This window comes from Elephas maximus, chromosome 23 (genome assembly GCF_024166365.1).
Source record: "Elephas maximus indicus isolate mEleMax1 chromosome 23, mEleMax1 primary haplotype, whole genome shotgun sequence".
NCBI lineage: Eukaryota > Metazoa > Chordata > Mammalia > Proboscidea > Elephantidae > Elephas > Elephas maximus.
In genome coordinates, this window is record NC_064841.1 from 33,114,133 (window position 1) to 33,133,080 (window position 18,948).

Consider the following 18,948-nt stretch of genomic DNA (forward strand, 5'->3'; position numbering starts at 1 on the left):
TCAATAAATTTGTCCTTTATTTTGCTGATTCTTTCTTCCATCAATTCAGTTCTACATCTCTGCCCTTCCATTATCTATTTCTGATATTTTATTGTTAAGCTTCTGAGTTTCTAGTTGTTGTTTTTGCATGGTTTCTATTTGTCTATTGAGCTTGCCATTTTGTTCTTTTATTGTTTACCTGAATTCTTCTAGGTCTTTTTTTTTTTTTTTCTGTGTTTTCCTTTATCAATTTGAAGACCCTAAATATTAGTCTTTTAAATTCCTTCTCAGGTAATTATATTACCAGTTCTTCCTCCAGAAGGTTTTCTGTCCCTTTATTTTGCTCACTTGTTTGAGCCATCTTACTCTGATTCTTCATATGGTTTATTCCCTGCTGCCTCTGAGGCATAAAGGTGCTGTTTTATTTATTTATAGGCATGTGTCTTCTCTTACAGAAATAAGTAGAAGTACTTGGGGAAGCCCCTTCCCTGATGTGAGGTGGCAATTGTTGGTTAGTCAAGTTCCCTCCACAGCTCTTGTGGGACAGCATCGACCTTCTTTGTTGGTGTTAGCAGTTAGTGTGTCCACTGGAGATCAGGGCACGTCATCTTTGTAGACACAGGAGGTGGTGCCACCCAAATGGGTGAGGAAGGCCCTCAGTGCATGCTCAAATTACCATCTCAGTAGGTAGTGGGCTATCAAAGGTTCTTACTGTGGTCATGGAAGAATTGTACATGCTAGTCTCTGGAAGGGGGAGTTAGGATGTATAGGGGTGGGTAATGAGCCACCAGCCTGTCCTAGGGTGGGACATGTCTGCCTGTCACTAGATGGGAGAGGAGGGAGCACTCCCGCTGGTCACTCTGAAGTTGGCATGGTGGTAGCTCCTGCCAGTCTCCTGGCAGAGTGGGAGTCAGGGTAGGGGGTGCCTTGACTGACTGGGTTTGTGGGGAGCACTCTTGCCGGTCACTCAGAGTTGGGTGCAGTGGCCACTACTGCTGGTTGCCTGCCTGTGTTGGGGATGGGGCAAGGGGGTGCTGCTGGTCCAGAGGTGCATGGCTTGGAGGGTGCACCAGTCTGGAAGTGTGCAGGGCAGAGGAAGAGTTGCTGCAAGTCTGTGGGTCCCTGGTGTGGGCAGCTAGGTGGATGAGGTGGTGACTCTGATCTGCCATCCCTCAGCATGGGGTAGGGAATGCCACTGGCCCACAAGCACCCTTGGGGAGTACAGTGGTGTGGTAGGCACCATTGGTCCACAGATCTCCTACAAAGGCGTGTGAGGGGTTGCAGTGAATGCTCTTAACTTTTGCTGAGCTGGAAGTGCTCCTGCCTGACTCCTGATGTGAGTGTGGGGATGCTCCTGCTTGGCAGCACTAGATGATGAGGGCTCTGGTTGGTTAGACGTGATGCGGGTTTTGCATGGAGGCTGGCTGAGTGGTGGATCTCTAGGTGTTACTCTGTGAATTTACTATTCAGTGGGCATTTCCTGTTCAAATGGTCAGATACCACCACTGGTAAGTAGTCCCATCCCTTGTTCTTGGCTCCTTTTCTTCTCTGTGGTCACCAGGACCACTGTGGCTCTTGTCTGCCTTCTTCTACTTTCCCTTTTTAAATTTGGTTTAAGTCCTTCTCACTTTGTTTCATTCCAGGTTTGATTGCCCATTATCTCTGTCTCCTGTTGTGAGTTCTGTGGAGTTGTCTTCTTGTGCTCCTCGTCTGGAACACTGCTTGCTTTGTTTCAGTATGGTCATATTGGGCAGGTCCAGATGACAGAGCACTGACAATCCATAATTTTTCAAGTCTGCTGTTTTTGTATAGTCTCTCCTTCTACTTGACACTTGGTCTGATTCTTCAACCTTCCATTTGATGCTCAGGGTTCCACAGTTGTCATTGATATCTGATTCATTTTTTTTCTTGAGTCTTTGTTGTAAGGGGGATGTTATGAAGCATCTGACCACACCATCATCTTAGATGGTCTCCCCAGAAAATACTTCTAAAAAAAAAAAAAAACTAGTAGAAAGTGGAAGAGGCATAGAGGGGTAAAGGAAGAGGATCTTACACTTAGGTTTCCCATAATATTATTTTTATTATAAAAAAATAGAAACAGCTTAAATACCAAGAAAATGAGTAATTAAATTGCTGCATATTCAGACTTTGAGATACTATATGCTAATTAACAATGGTGTTCAGGAAAAATGCTCATGTTATAGTACATATAAAACTCATAGCGTACTACCTATGCTATAGTAGATCCATAAATCATCATTATCATTATCATCATATTTATGATAGCAAAAAAATCAACCATTTATTCATTCTATAAATAATTTATTTAAAGCACAGAGTGTAGGCACTGTCAACATAATGTCCATGAGAACAGGGGTTTTTCTTGTTCACTTCCACATGCCCCAAACCTAGACTAGTGCCTGGCACATTTTCAGTCTATCAATAAATATTTATTGATTTCATTGAATCTTTGTGAGAATATATTAGATAGCTTTTAATTGTCCATAATTTTCTTTAAAACATTTTATCATAGACAATGGGATACAAATGTGTGTATATTATCTTTTATCTATTACCTATAGACATTTGGTCAACAATTTAAGTATCCTACTGAGAAAAACACATTCCAGAGGTGATTGGCTAATATTTAGAAAGACACTGATCAGGAATTTCTACTCCAGAGGTGTCTGTATCAGTGCTCCAGATATCACTATGTGACTTTTCATGACAGAATTCTTTAGTTAACATAAAGGATGTTTGAGGTAATTTCTCCTTGGTGACATGAGTGATGTTCAAAGTATTTGGGTCAGCTTGAAAGATTTTATAGACTTCTGCGTACTTGACTGAATGGTGTATTTGAATCTGGAGAGCCCAGCAGCCTAATACCTTTAGAATAGTGCTTTAGAGTTAATCACTTGTTCCAATTAGAAGGATAGCTTTGCCTTGGAGAGAAACTTTAAAAAAAAATTGCTGTGATGTTACTTAAAAACATAATAACTAATTGCCATCAAGGTGAATCTGACTCATGGCAACCCTATGTGTGTCAGAGTAATACTGTGCTCCATCGGATTTCCAATGGCTGATTTTAGAGAACTGGTATTTCTGATTGCTAGAGAATGCAAGTATGTTTGGCAGATATCAGTCTGAGCCTTGCTCATTGCATCAGGTCCCCTGACAGTGAGCTAGCTGGGGAGGAGTTCTGATTGTGTAGGTCACCAGTATTCACAAACAGAACCTGACAAGTGTGAGGGCCCCTATTAACTTAGGTCACATCACAATAGACAAGCACAGTGTTATTCTTGTTTTATAGATAAAGAATCTGAGGTTTAGAGCAATTAAGTAATTTGTCAAGGTGACAAAGGTAATCAGAGGCAGAGTGTAGGTGAGAACCTGAGTATCATTGTAACATCCTTTTCCTTGTACTTAAAGAAAGTGAAAAAAAGAGGATAGCAAATTATATTGCCTTATCATTCCAACCATGTAAAAAATAACACCAAACAAAAAACCATGCATTTTAAAAAAATTATACCCCAATTTTACTAATAGTGGGATTATGGGCAGTTGTTTTTCTTTCTTCTTTTCTGTATTATCCAAATTTTCTGAAACTAGCGTGTTTACATTTATAATGAAAAAAAAAAAAAAACCTAAACACTATTTGATTTCTTTTTAAAACACTTCTGGCTGAAGCAAACTGTTCTATCAATGTTCTTCAGAATAGAACATGTAGAGAAAAAACACACTCACAGGCCAAATAAAACTCTTGTTGTGTCATAGCCTTAAAATATACTGATGACTGACACAGAATTTTTGAAATACGAAAATATCCCAGCCACTGCATTACTTTTTATATTATCAGTGCATATTTTTACTTTCTGTGATTGGTTTCTTCAAAACAGAATATTAGTTTTATTGACTAAAATATAGTACTGTTCATTATTTCAAAGCCACATCAGAAGAAATTTTGAAAAGCAATGGAAGCAAATTAAACCTGTGTTCGACTTTAAATTTCCTTCTGCATAGTTTATGTGAATGTAATAATAAAACGCATTGCAAATCTTGCTAAGAATATCCTGGATGAAAGAGAAGGCTATATTTACATTTCTTTGTTGTTGTTAATAATGACAGAGCTCTAGTATGTTTCATTTACATGCTATATGGGTTTTTTAAGCTGGCAAATTGGAATGTGATAAATATGTATATGACTGACACTACAGATGAATCACTCCAGTACAGTGACAATCATTTTCCAAAATTGTTTTCAGTAGAGCAGTTGTTCACTGACTTCTGTATTATTTTTCAATGCACTAGATATTTAAAATGTAGGCTTTTAGTTATGCTAAGAAAAAAAATAAGCCAATACGATCGTAGAATTTTATTTGTAAAGCTAAGGGGGCAGAGCATGAAAACATAACCCTCTGTCTCTCTGACTCTTCTTCCTCCACTTGTTTTTGTGTATAATTGTTGATGTGTACATATGTGTGTTTAAACTGTATTTTTGTATTATTTTATTTTGGTAAATATAATGTCTAAATGTTGAGACATGTTCTGATCTTCATAACGAACAACAAACATGTTATAATACCAATTGCTACAACTGAATTATGTTACCTAGGCAATGTCATCTGGATAATTATTATTTCTTAAACACAAAAATAAAGTAATACATCGATTATTTTATTACCCTCCTGTATAAACAGTTGTTATAAAGACTTATTTTTTTTGTTTAAATTTTTCACATTTTGTCAACATTCTCTTTAACTGTGTTCTGGTTGTTCCATTTCCATTACTCTAGTTTCCCTGTTCCCCACCCCTGACCTGCCATCTTCTCATCTTTGCTTTACAGTAAGTATTAGTCTTATGATCTCATATAGGTGGGTTTTTTTTTTTTTTTTAGTAGAGCACTGCACTTATAGAGTAATATCTTTTATTTTGTGTGCCACTCTGTTATTTTGCTAAAAGATGCTTTCAAGGGGTAGTTTCGTTTCAAGGTGTAAAGAGTATCTTAGGACAATAGTTTCAGGGAGTCCTCTGGCCTTCTGGACTTAGCTGGTCTGGTAAGTCTGGCTGTTTTTAAGAATTTAGGTTTTGTTCTATATTTTTCTTGCATTCTATCTGGGACCATCTATTGTGACCCTGGTCAGAAGGGTTGGTAGTTGTAGCCGGGCACCATCTTCTAGTCTCAGGGTAGATGACACCATGGCTTGTAGACTTGATTCTTCTCTGAGACCTTGGCTTCCTTCTTACTTTCTTGCTCCTGATGAGTAGAGACCAATAATCGAATCTTAGACGGCCACGTGCGAGCTTTTAAGACTCCAGATGCTACTCACTTCACTAGGATACAGAACACTAACTTTGTGAAATATATTATGCCAATTGACTGAGTTGTCCTGTGAGGCTAAGGTCCTAAGCCTTCAAACCTAGGAAACCAGTCTTGGGAGGTGTTTGGCTATGTCTGAGAAGTATCTGTGGTTGTGTCTTCTACGGATTTATAGGCCTGCACACATCCATCTCTTCTTACATGTACATATAGATATTTCTATCTGTGCACACATGTGTATACATCTGTACCTGCCTGTGTACCTTTATGCCTATACACATACTTAGGTACTGTACACTCATTTTTTTGGTCTTTGTTAGTGTTATTGCCAAATTCATTAATACAAGCATCCTTTCCTCTCGAGTGCTTCTCAGCAACATAATTTACTTTGGTCAAGTTGTGCTCACTACACTTTCCTTCTATACCATTTTTCCCATCACCAAAAATAACAAGTATGTATGATCTAGAGCATGATTCCCCCTCTCCCTGGTCCCCTGGTTACCACCAATAATCACTGCTGTATTTATATATATATTTTCTTGTCTTCTTATAGAGGAGGGATCATATAACATTTGTCCTGTGTGTTTGACTTATTTCAGTTAGTATTATGTACTCCAGGTCCATCTATGTTTCACAGACTCATCATTGTTCGTCATAGTTGCATAGTATTTCATTATATGTATATGCCACATTTTGCTTATCCATTCGTCTGTCAATGGGCGCTTAGGTTGTTTCTGTTTTTTTGCTATTGTGAATAATGCTGCTATGAACATAGGTGTGCATATGTCTGTTCATGTCAGTCCTAATAGTCCTGTAGGGTATATACATAGGATTGGGGTTGCTGGATCATAAAGTAGTTCTATTTCTAGTTTTTTGAGGAAGCACCATATTGTCTTCCATAGTGGCTGTGCCATTTTACAGTCCCACCAGCAATGGATAAGTGTTCCAATCTTACCACATCCTTGCCAACATTTGTTGTTTTCTTTCTTTCCTTTTTTTTTGATCTTTGCCATTTTATAGGGGTGTGATGGTATCTTGTTATAGTTTTGATTTGTATTTCTCTAATGACTGTGAACATCTTTTCATGTGTTTGTTAGATGCTCGAATATCCTCTTTGATGAAGTTTCTGTTCATGTTCTTTGCCCATTTTATAATTGGGTTGTTTGTTTTTTTGTCGTTGAGTTGTTGAAGTATTCTGTAAATCTTAGAGATTAGAAGGACATCCAGTTTTGCCAGGGCCATCTGTTAAAAAACTGTCTTTTCCCCATTTTATTAACTTTAGACCTTTGTCAAAGATCAGCTGATTATAGTGGAATGGATTTACATCTGGGTTCTTGATTCCGTTCCATCGGTCTACGTGTCTGTCATTTTACCAGTACCAGGCTATACTACCTGGCTGTGTAATAGGTTCTGAGACTATCATGGCTGTATAATATGCTCTGAGATCAGGTAGTGTGAGGCCTCCTATGTTATTCTTTTTCTTCAACAATACTTTGCTTATCTGGTGCTTCTTTCCTTTTCATATAAAGCTGGTGATTAGTTTTTCCATCTCAATAAAGAATGCTGTTGATATTTGGATTGGGATTGCATTGTATCTGTAAATTGCTTTGCGTAGGATTGGTATTTTCACTATGTTGAGTCTTCCTATTCAAGATCATGGTATTTTTTTTCAATTTATGTAGGTCTCTTGCGATAGTGTTTTGTAGTTTTCTTTGCATAAGTCTTTTATGTCCCTGGTTAGATTGAATCCTAAGTATTTTATCTATTTAAATGCTATTATAAATGGCATTGTTCTCCTGATTTCCTTTTCCAAGTTCTCTTTGTTGGTGTATAGGAATCCAACTTATTTTTGTATGTTGATCTTATATGCTGCTACTCTACTGAATCTATTAGTTCCAGTAGTTTTCTTGTGGAAACTTTGGGGGTTTCATATGTATCGGATCTTATCATCTGTGAATAAGGATAGTTTTATTTCTTCCTTTCTGACATGGATGCCCTTTATTTCTTTTTCTTGCCTTTATTCTCTAGCTAGGATTTCCAGCACAATGTTAAGTAGGAGTAATGATAAAGGGGATCCTTTTCCAATTCCTGTTCTCAAGGGGAATGCTTTCAGACTCTACTAAGAATGATATTGGCTGTTGGTTTTGTAAGACGCCATTTATTATGTGGAGGAATTTCCCTTTTATGCCTTTTTTATTGATAGTTTTTTATGAGAAAAGGGTGTTGGATTTTATCGAATGGATTTTCTGTGTAAATTGAGATGATCATATGTTTTTTTCTTTTATTTATGTGGTGTATTACATTGATTCATTTTCTAATGTTGATTCTTCCTTGCATACCTGGTATGAATCCCACATGGTCGTGGTGTATATTTTATTGGTCTCATGCTGAGTTCTATTTGCTAGAATTTTGTTGCAAATTTTTGCATCTATATTCATGAGAGATATTGGTCTTTGTAGTGTCTTTGGCTGGCTTTGGCAGCAGGGTTATTTTGGCTTCATTGAATGAACTCAGGAATATTCCTTCCTTTTCTATGCTCTGAAATAGTTTGAGTAGTACTGGTGTGAGCTCTTCTGTGAATGTTTGGTAGAATTCTCCCGTGACGCCATCTGGGCCAGGGCTTTTTTTTTTTTTTAAAACTGTGCTTTAAGTGAAAGTTTACGGTTCAAGTTAATTACTCATATAAAAATTTATACACACACTGTTATGTGACCCTAGCTGCTATCCCTATAATATGGCAGCACGCTCCTCCTTTCCACCCCAGATTTCCCATCCATTCAACCAGCTCCTATTCTTTTTTTCCTTCTCATCTCGTCTCCTGACAGGAGCTGCCCATATAGTCTCATGGATCTATTTGAGCTAAGAAGCACTCACTTCATGAGTATCATTTTATGTCTTATAGTTCAGTCTAATCTTTGTCTGAAGAGTTGGCTTTGGGAAGTGTTTTAGTTTTGGGTTAACAGACAGTCCAGGGGCCATGTCTTCTGGGGTTCCTCCAGTATCGGTCAGATCATTAAGTCTGGTATTTATACTAGAATTTGAGTTCTGCACCCCACTTTTCTCCTGCTCCATCAGGGACTCTCTGTTGTGTTCCCTGTCAGGGTGATCATTGGTGGTAGCTGGGCATCATCTAGTTCATCTGGTCTCAGGCTGATGGAGTCTCTGGTTTCTGTGCCCTGTCTCTTGGGTTCATATTTTCCTTGTGTCTTTGGTTGTTCTTCATTCTCCTTTGCTACAGGTGGGTTGGAACCAATTGATGAATCTTGGATGGCCTCTCACAAGCTTTTAAGACCCCAGATGCCACTCACCAAAGTGAGATGCAGAACATTGTCTTAATAAACTTTGTTATGCCAATTGACCTAGATGTCGCCTGAGAACATGATCCTCAGACCCCCACCCCTGCTACTCTGCTCCTCAAAGTGTTTGGCTATGTTTAGGAAACTTTTTAGCCTTTGATTTAGTCCAGTTGTGCTGACTTCCCCTGTATTGTGTGTTGTCCTTCCCCTCACCTGAGATAATTCTTGTCTACTATCTAGTTACTGAATTCCTCTCTCCCTCCCTTCCTCCCCACTCTCATAACCATTAAAGAATGTTTTCTTCCGTGTTTAAACCTTTTCTTGAGTTCTTATAATAGTAGTCTCATACAATATTTGTCCTTTGGGACAAATTTCACTCAGCATAATGCCTTCCAGATTCATCTGTGTTATGAGCTGTTTCTCAGATTCATTGTTGTTCTTTATCTTTGTGTAGCATTCCATTGTGTGAATATACCATAATTTCTTTATTTGTCCATCACTGGGCACCTAGGTTGTTTCCAGCTTTTTGCTATTGTGAACATTGCTGCAGTGATCATGGGTGTGCATATATCTGTTTGTGTAAAGCCTCTTATTTCTCTAGGATATATTCTAAGGAGTGGGATTGCTGGATCATATGGTGGTTCTATTTCTAGCTTTTTAAGGAAGTGCCAAATTGATTTCCAAAGTGGTTGCACCATTTTACATTCCCACCAGCAGTGTATAAGTGTTCCACTCTCTCCACAAGCTCTCCAACATTTATTACTTTGTGTTTTTTGGATTAATGCTTGCCTGTTGGGGTGAAATGGTATCTCACTGTAGTTTTGATTTGCATTTCTCTAATGGCTAATGATCTTGAGCATTTCCTGATGCATCTGTTAGCCTCCTGAATGTCTTCTTTGGTGAGGTGCTTGTTCGTATCCCTTGCCCATTTTGTAATAGGGCTATTTGTCTTTTTGTTGTTGAGGCTTTGCAGTATCTTATAGATTTTAGAGATTAGATGCTAATCAGATTTGTCGTAGCCAGAAAATTTTTCCCAGTCTGTAGGTAGTCATTTTACTTTTTTGGTGAATTCTTTTGATGGGCATAAGTGTTTGATTTTTAGAAGCTCCCAGTTATCTAGTTTCTCTTCTGGTGTTTGTGCATTGTTAGTAATGTTTCGTATTCTGTTTATGCCACTTATTAGGGCTCCAGGCATTGTCCCTATTTTTTCTTCAATGATCTTTATCGTTTTAGATTTTATATTTAGGTCTTTGATCCATTTTGAGTTAGTTTTTGTGCATAGTATGAGGTATGGGTCTTGTTTCATTTTTTTTGTCGAGGGACATCCAGTTATGCCAGCATTATTTGTTAAAGAGACTGTCTTTTCCCCAGTTAACAGACTCTGGGCTTTTGTCAAATATCAGCTGCTCATAGGTAGATAAATTTATGTCTGGATTCTCAATTCTGCTCCATTGGTCTATGTATCTGCTGTTACACCAGCACCAGGTTGTTTTGACTACTGTGGCAATATAACAGGTTCTAAAATTGGGTAGTGTGAGGCCTCCCTCTTTGTTCTTCTTCAGTAACGCTTTACTTATCCAGGGCCTCTTCCTTTTCCATATGAAGCTGGTGATTTGTTTCTCCATCTCGTTAAAAAAAAATGCTACTAGAATTTGGATCAGGATTGCATTGTATCTGTAGATAGTTTTGTGTAGAATGGACATTTTCACAATGTTGAGTCTTCCGATCCATGAGCAAGGTATGTTTTTCCATTTATGTAGGTCTCTTTTGGTTTCTTCCAGTAGTATCCTGTAGTTTTCTTTGTATAGGTCTTTTACGTCTGTGATTAACTTTATTCCTAAGTATTTTATCTTCTGGAAACTCTGGTGACGTGGTCGTTAAGTGCTACGAGTGCTAACCAAAAGGTCAGTGGTTTGAATCTGCCAGGCGCTCCTTGGGAACTCTTTGGGGCAGTTCTACTCTGCCCTATAGGGTCACTGTAAGTCAGAATCGACTTGACGGCAGCGGGTTTGATTTTTATTTTATCTTCTTGGGGACTATTGTAAATGGTATTTGTTTGGTAATTTCCTCTTTGAAGTTATCTTTTTTGGTGTAGAGGAATGCAATGGATTTTAAATCTTCTGTTAGTTCCAATCATTTTCTTTTGGGTGTTCTGTGTATAAGATCATATCATCTGCAAATAGAGATACTTTTACTTCTTCCTTACCAATTTGGATGCCCTTTATTTCTTTTTCTAGCCTAATTTCTCTAGGTAGGACCTCCAGCACAATGTTGAATAAGAGTGGTGGTAAAGATGTCTGGTTCCTGTTCCCAAGGGGAATGTTTTCAGACTCTCTCTATTTAGGATGATGTTGGCTGTTGGTTTTGTAGAAATGCTCTTTATTATATTGAGAAATTTTCCTTCTATTTCTATCTTGCTGAGAGTTTTTTTTTTTTTTTAATCATGAATGCATGTTGAACTTTGTCAAATGCCTTTCCTTTGTCAGTTGTTAAGATTATGTGGTTCTTGTCTTTTGTTTTATTTGTGACAGATTACACTAATTGTTTTTCTAACGTTGAGCCATCCCAGCATACTTGGTATGAATCCCACTTGGTCATCATTAATTATTGTTTGGATATGTTGTTGAATTCTATAGGCTACAATTTTGTTAAAGATTTTTGATTCTAAGTTCACGAAGGATATTGGCCTGTAATTTTTTTTGTGTGTGTGTGGTTTCTTTACCCAGTTTTGGTATCAGAGATATGCAGGCTTCATAGAATGAGTTTGGGAGTATTCCATCCTTTTCTATGCTCTGAAATATCTTTAGTAGTAGTGGCATTAACTCTTCTCTGAAAGTTGGGCAAAATTCTCCAGTGAAACTGTCAGAGCCCAGGCTTTTTGTGTTGGGAGTTTTTTAATTATCTTTTCAATATTCTTTTGTTGTAGGTTTATTTAGTTGTTCTATCTGTTTGTGTTAGTTTAGGTAGGTAATGTGTTTATAAAAATTTGTCCACTTCCTCTAGGTTTTTTAATTTGTTGGAGTATAATTTTTCATAGTATTCCATTATGATTTTTTTGATTTCAGTTGGGTTTGTTGTGATATCGCCCATCTCATTTCTTATTTGGATTATTTGCTTCCTCTCCTGTTTTTTCTTTTGTCAGTTTGGCCAGTGGTTTATTGATTTTGTTGATCTTTTCAAAGAACCAGCTTTTGGTCTTGTTAACTCTTTCAATTGTTTTCCTATTTCGTATTTCATTTAATTCTGCTCTAATTTTTATTATTTGCTTACTTCTGGAACCTGAGGGCTTCTTTTGCTGCTTTCATTCTATTTGTCCTAGTTGTAGGGTTAATGTTTTGATTTTGGCCCTTCTTTTTGGATGTGTGTGTTTATTGCTATAAATTGACCTCTGAGCAGTGCTTGTGCTATGTCCCAAAGGATTTGGTAAGATGTGCTTTCATTCTCATTTGTTTCTGTGAATTTCTTTGTTTGGTCCTTAATTTCTTCTATAACCCGATAGTTTTTGAACAAGGTGTTGTTCAGTTTGCATGTGTTTAATTTTTTTTCCTTGCTTTTTCTGTTAATGATTTCTACTTTTATGGCTTTATGGTCAGAGAAGATGCTTTGTAATACTTTGATGCTTTGGATTCTGTTAAAGTTTGCTTCATGGCCTAATTTGTGGTCTATTCTGGAGAATGTTCCATGTGTGTTGGAAAAGAAAAAATATACTTGGCTGCTGTTGGGTGGAGTCTTCTGTATGCCTATGAGATCAAGTTGGTTGATTGTGGTATTTACATCTTCTGTGTCTTTACTGAGCTTCTTTTTGGGTGTTCTGTCCTTCACCAAATGTGGTATGTTGAAGTCTCCTACTATTATTGTGGAGTTGCCCATCTCTCTTTTCAGTGCTGTTAGGTTTTGTTTTATGTATTTTGGAGCCCTGTTTTTGGGTGTGTAATATTTATTATGGTTATGTCCTCCTGGTGTATTGACCATTTAATCATTATATAGTGTCCTTTCTTATCTTTTGTGGTGGATTTTACTTTAAAGTCAATTTTTTTCAGAGATTAATATTGCCAGTTTTGCTCTTTTTTGATTGTTGTTTGCTTGATGTGTTTTTTTCCATCCTTTGAGTTTTTGTTTGTTCATGTCTTTAAGTCTAAGGTGTGTCTCTTGTATGCAGCATATAGATGGATTGTGTTTTTTTTTTTTTTTTAATGCATCTGCCACTCTCTGTCTCTTTATTGGTACATTTAGTCCATTTACACTCAGTGTAATTATTGATAGGTATGAGTTTAGTGCTGTCATTTTGATGTCTTTTGTGTGTGTGTGTGTGTTGCTGACAGTTTCTTTGTTCCACTTAATTTTCTGTGCTGAGTCATTTTTTCTTTTTGTATGTTCTTTTCATCTTTTTCATTGTTGTTGATTTTTTTATTTGCTGAGTCTTTATGTTTTTCTTGTTTTTTTTATTTTGATGTGTAGGATTGTTAGTTTCCTTTGTGGTTACCTGAATATTTTATCTCTGTTTTTCTAACTTTAAACCAATCTTTTATTTCTTTATAGCACCTTGACTTCCTCTCCATATGAAAAATCTATGACTACATTTTTAGTCCCTCTTTTTGTTTTAATGTTGTATCTTTTACATATCAATGTCTCTGTTGCCCTATATTCAGCATCCTTATATATCTTTGATTTATTTTTGTGACTTCCCTGTCTGGGTTTATATCTGGTTGCTCTATCCTGTGTTTTAGTCTTGGGTTGTCATCTGATGTTATTGATTTTCTAATCAGAGGACCCCCTTTAGTATTTCTTGTAATTTTGGTTTGTGTTTTGCAAAATTCCCTAAACTTCCATTTATCTGTAAATGTCCTAATTGCCCCATCATATTTGAGAGACAGTTTTGTTGGATATATAGTTCTTGCCTGGCAATTATTTTCCTTCAAGGCTTTATATATGCCACCCCTTGCCTTCTTGCCTGCATGGTTTCTGCTGAATACTCCAGGTTTAGTCTTATTGATTCTCCTTTGTAGATGACTTTTCATTTATCCCTAGCCGCTCTTAAAATTCTCTCTTTATCTTTGGTTTTGGCAAGTTGATTATAATATGTCTTGGTGACTTTCTTTTGGGATCTGCCTTGTGTGGGTTTCAATGAGCATCTTGGATCACTATCTTCTCATCTTTCACAATATTAGGAAAAGCTCTGCCAACAAATCTTCAACAATTCTCTCTGTATTTTCTGTAATACTCCCCTTGTTCTGGCACTCCAATCTTTTGTAGATTATTCCTCTTGATAGAGTTCCACATAATTCTTAGGGTTTCTTCATTTTTGAAAATTCCTGTATCTAATTTTCCTCAAATAAATGGGTTTCAAGTGCTTTATCTCCATTATCACTAATTCTGACTTCCATTGCCTCAATTCTGCTCCTCTGGCTTTTTTTTGTTGTCTAAGTCCGAAATTTTATTGTTAATCTTCTGGATTTCTCTATGCTGTTTCTCTGTGGATTCCTGCAGCCTGTTAAATTTGTCATTATGGTCTTCTATAACCTTCTTACATTCCTCTAATGCTTTGTCTTTGTGTTCCTTGGCTTGTTCTGCGTTGTGCTTGATCTCCTTCCTGATCTCTTGAAGAGTTCAGTACATTAATCTTTTGTATCTGCTTCTGGTAATTCTAGGAAGTTCTCTTCCTTTGGAAGATTTCTTGATTCTTTTTTTGGTTGCTTGCTGAAGCCATCATGGTCTGCCTCTTTATGTGATTTGATATTGACTGTTGTCTCTGAGCCATCAGTAAGTTATTATATTAATTTATTTTATGTTTGCTTACTGTGTCCTAGCTTCTTGTTTTGATTTGTTTCGTTATGCCCAAATAGGCTGCTTGGGTGAGCTAGTTTGATTATCGGTGCTTTTGAAGCTCTAACTTCCTGTCACCAGGTGGTGAGATTTATTACTAGGTATGTGAGCCCAGGAGTCCATTTGCTTTTCTTGTATGGGTTCAGCTCACCAAGTGTGTGGTGCAGGCTCTTACCTTCAGTCCTAGACAGGCAGGGATGACTAGAGTAGGTACAGGTATCTGGCTGCAGTAGGGGGTCACGCAATGAGCAAGACGGGGGAGCTGACAGCTGCCCCTGAGTGTCTAGGAGGAAAGCATGTCTCTGTTCCCTAGAGAGTGTAGATGGGTGGGTTTTGTAGCTGGACTGTGAGGCCACCAAATGCTATTGGCTGTGAGGACTGGGAGGCACCACTTATTCTTGAACCCCTGTTGCAGGTGGCTAGGTGGCAGAGGTGGAGCCACCAGTCCTCAGGCCCCTGATGTGGGTAGGTGAGAACCCTGCTTAATGGGCAGAGCAGTGTCAAATATCACGAACCCGCCGCTCCACCATGTAGCTGATACAGTGAAGTTAGGCTTCAGGTTTATGCCCTGTTATACTGTGCTAATGAGGGCCTATGATGTTGAAATGGGCCTACATAGGTCTATGCAGGGGTGAAAGGAATTAAAAGTCTGTGGACCCCTTATGACTGTGCCTAGGCAGAGGAGTTCTGACTGCCCTGAGTTCCCGGCTTAGTGGAGCTGGCAGATTATTTTTTTCCTGTTTCCATTTCTCCAGGCCAGGAGAATGGTTCAGGATGGGTGATGGGCCCTACTTCTGGCTCTGGGGAAGTGGGAATTTGCAATCGCTGTAGCCAGCCCTGGGACTGGTGCATAGTGAGGAGGGAGTAGGAAGAGAGATTCTTCCTAAATAGGGTGTTTTTTGACCTGCTCGGCAGGTTAGACACATGTACTTATCTTTTGCCGATTGACGGCCACTTCTCACTGGTCCTGGAGGGTTGAACAGACTCTCAGCTGCTCGGCCTCTCCCGATGTGGAAAACGCATCCCGAATGTCATTGCTTGCCTCACTGTGCTCATCAGCTGATCTGGCCTGCAGGGTGTCCTTTCCCTCTGGGTCAGGTCTGGCAACTTCTTGCTCCTCCTGAACTGCCTCTCCCTCCCCCGTCACTCAGTCTGATTCTTCAACTTTGCTTTGATGTTCAGGGCTCCTAGACTGTCATATGTAATTGATTCACTTGTTTTTTCATGTCTTTGTTTTAAGAGGGACCACGGGAAGCATCTGCCTACTTCATCATCTTGGCCCCACCTCAGTGCTTTTTTTTAATTGGGAATTTTTTTTTTTTTTTATTACTTTTTCAATCTCCTCTCTTGTTATAGGTCTGTTCAAATTTTCTATCGCAGCTTGTGGTAGTTTAGATAGGGAATGTTTTTCTAGGAATTTGTCCGTTTCCTCTAGGTTTTCAAATTTTTTGGAGTATAATTTTTCATAGTATTCTGTTATGATCCTTTTTATTTTAGATGAGTCTGTTGTAATGTCCCCCGTCTAATTTCTTATTTGAGTTATTTGCTTCCTCTCCTGTTTTTCTTTTGTCAGTTTGGCCAGTAGTTTGTCAATTTTGTTGATCTTTTCAAAGAACCAACCTTTGGTCTTGTTGATTCTTTTGTTTTTCTGTTCTCTATTTAATTTTTATTTAATTTACTTCTGCTCCAGTCTTTATTATTTCCTTTCTTCTGGTGGCTGTGGGCTTCTTTTGCTGTTCTCTTTCTATTCGTTGGAGTTGTAGGGCTAATGTTTTGCTTTTGGGCCATTCTTCTTTTTTGGTACATGCGTTTATTGCTATAAATTGACCTCTGAGTGCCGCCTTCGATATGTCCTGAAGGTTTTTGTATGATGTATTTTCGTTCTCATTTGATTCTAAGAATTTTTGATTCCTTCTTTGATTTCTTCTATTACCCAGTTGTTTTTATTGAAGATGTTATTCAGTTTCTATGTATTTGATTTTTTTTTTTTTCCTTACTCTTCATGTTCTTGATTTCTACAGTTATGACATTATGATCAGAGAAGATGCTTTGTATTATTTTGATGTTTTGGATTTCATTGAGGTTTGTTTTGTGGCCTAAAATGTGGTCTATTCTGGAGAATGTTCTATGTGCATTAGAATAGAATGTATACTTTGCTGCTCTTGGGCGGAGTGTTCTATATATACCTATGAGGTCAAGTTGGATGATTTTGGCCTTTAGATCTATATTTTTGTTGAGTTTCTTTCTGCATGTTCTGTCCATTACCCAGAGTGAGTTGTTGAAGCCTCCTGCTATCAGTTTGGAACTGTTTCTCTTCTCAGTGCTGTTAGAGTTTGTTTTATGTATTTTGGAGACCTCTCATTAGGTGCATAGATATTTGTTACAGTTATGTCTTCTTGGTGGTTGTAACTTTAATCATTATGTAAAGTCCTTCCTTGTCTTTTATGGCTGATTTTGCCCTAAAGTCTACTTTATTTGAGATTGTATTGCCACTCCTGCCCTTTTTTGTTCCTTTTCGCTTGATATATTTTTTCCATCCTTTGATTTTTAGTATATTTATGTCTTTGTGTCGAAGGGTGTCTATTTTAGACAGCATATTGATGGGCTTAGTTTTTTTAATCTGTTCTACCACTCTCTCTCTACAGATCCATTTAAGATATTTACATTCAGTGTGATTAGTGATAGGTATGAGTTTATTTCTGTTACATTGTTTTGCTTTTTTGTGATGCAGACGTTTTCTTTGTTCTCTTAGTGTCCTGTGCTGATTTTCTTTTGTTTGTGGATTTTCTGTTCTTTTTTATCGATTTTCTGTTTACTGAGACATTATGTTTTTCTTCTTTTTTATTCTGATGGGTAGATTTGTTAGCTTTCTTTGTGACTACCTTGAAATTTACTCTTATCTTCCTAAGTTTGAGCCAGTCTTTAGCAACTTGGTATCACCTTGACTTTCTCTCCATTTGAAAGTTCTAAGCCATTTTTTCCCCCTTTTATTATTTTGACATTGTCATCATTTATAGATTGGTGGTTCTATTTCCCTATTTCAAGTCATTAGCTTTGTTTTATTACTGAGAGTTCTTTACCTGTGTTGGTATCTGGCTGATGCTGTCTTGTGTCCTAGACTCCAGTTGTTGGTTCTTTAACCAAAGGAATCTCTTTAATATTTCTTGCAAGTTTGGTTTGGTTTTTATGAATTCCCTCAATTTCTGTTTATCTGAAAATGTCCTAATTTCACCAAAGTATTTGAGAGAGAGAGTTTTGCAGGGTACGTTATTCTTGGTTGGCAATTTTTTTTCTTTCAAGGTTTTACATACATCATCCCATTGCCTTCTTGCCTGCATAGTTTCTGCCAAGTAATCAGAATGTAGTCTTATTGTTTTCCCTTTTTAAGTGACTTTTTGTTTTTCTTGAGCTGCTCTCAGGATTCTTTCTTTGTTTTGGGTTTTGGCAAGTGTTATTATGATTGGTGACTTTCTTTTGGGGTCTATTTTATATGGGGTTCGTCAAGCTTCTTGGACCATCAGATTTTTTTCTTTCATGATACTTGAGAAAATTTCTGCCAGAAAATCTTCAATCTTTTCTGTGTTTTCTGTTTTCTCCCCTGTTCTGGATTTCTGATCACACACAAATTTTTGCTCTCAATTGTGTCCCACATAATTCTTAGGTTTTCTTCTTTCTTTTCTCTGATTTTTCCTCAAAGAAAATGGTGTCCATGGATTTATCTTCAATCTGGCTGATTCTGTCTTTCATTTTTTCAAATTTGCTCCTACTTTCTATTTAGTTGTCCATTTTTGAAATTTTGTTGTTTATATTTTGGATTTCTAGTTTCATTTTTTGTATGATTTCTACTAGTTTATTTTAATGTTTTGTTCTTATATTATTTTCCTGAATTCTTCTATTGCTTTATCTGTTTTATTCTTGACTTTGGCTATGTTTTCATTGGTTTTGTCTGGGTTTTCCTTGACCTCTATCTTTTGGAGAGCTCTAAATATTAGTCTTTTGAATTTCATAGCAGGTAGTTCCACTGCTTTTTCTTCTACTGGAATGTCATTTGTTTCTTTATTTTAGTCACTTACTGGAGCCATCTTGCACCCCCCCTTTTTTTTTTTTAAATCTGTGTGTTGATATTGTCTGCTGTCTCTGAGACATTAAGGCACTATTTTCTATATTTATTGATTTTGTATTCATTTATTTTGTTCTGGTTCTTTTTTTTTTTTTTTTCTTTTTTGATGTCAGGGAGAGTGGGCCAGGTGTGATTTGCTACATGCTCATCTGTGGGCACAATAGCTCTCACCACTTTGTCCAGGTGGGCAGAGCAGCAGCAGGCAGGGTGAGCTCAGCTTCTCTGCACACTGGTTTGGTGAGGCTGCTGAGGGTAGACTAGGCAGGTACCCACTGCCTCCCGGTGTTAGTCCAGTGGTGTGGGAGCATTCACAGCCCCTTGCAAGTCAGGCTGGGTTGGCGGACAGGGAGTGGTACAGTTTCACTTCTCTCCATTCAGCAGCTGATTGAGTGGCAGTAGGGAAGGGGCAATGT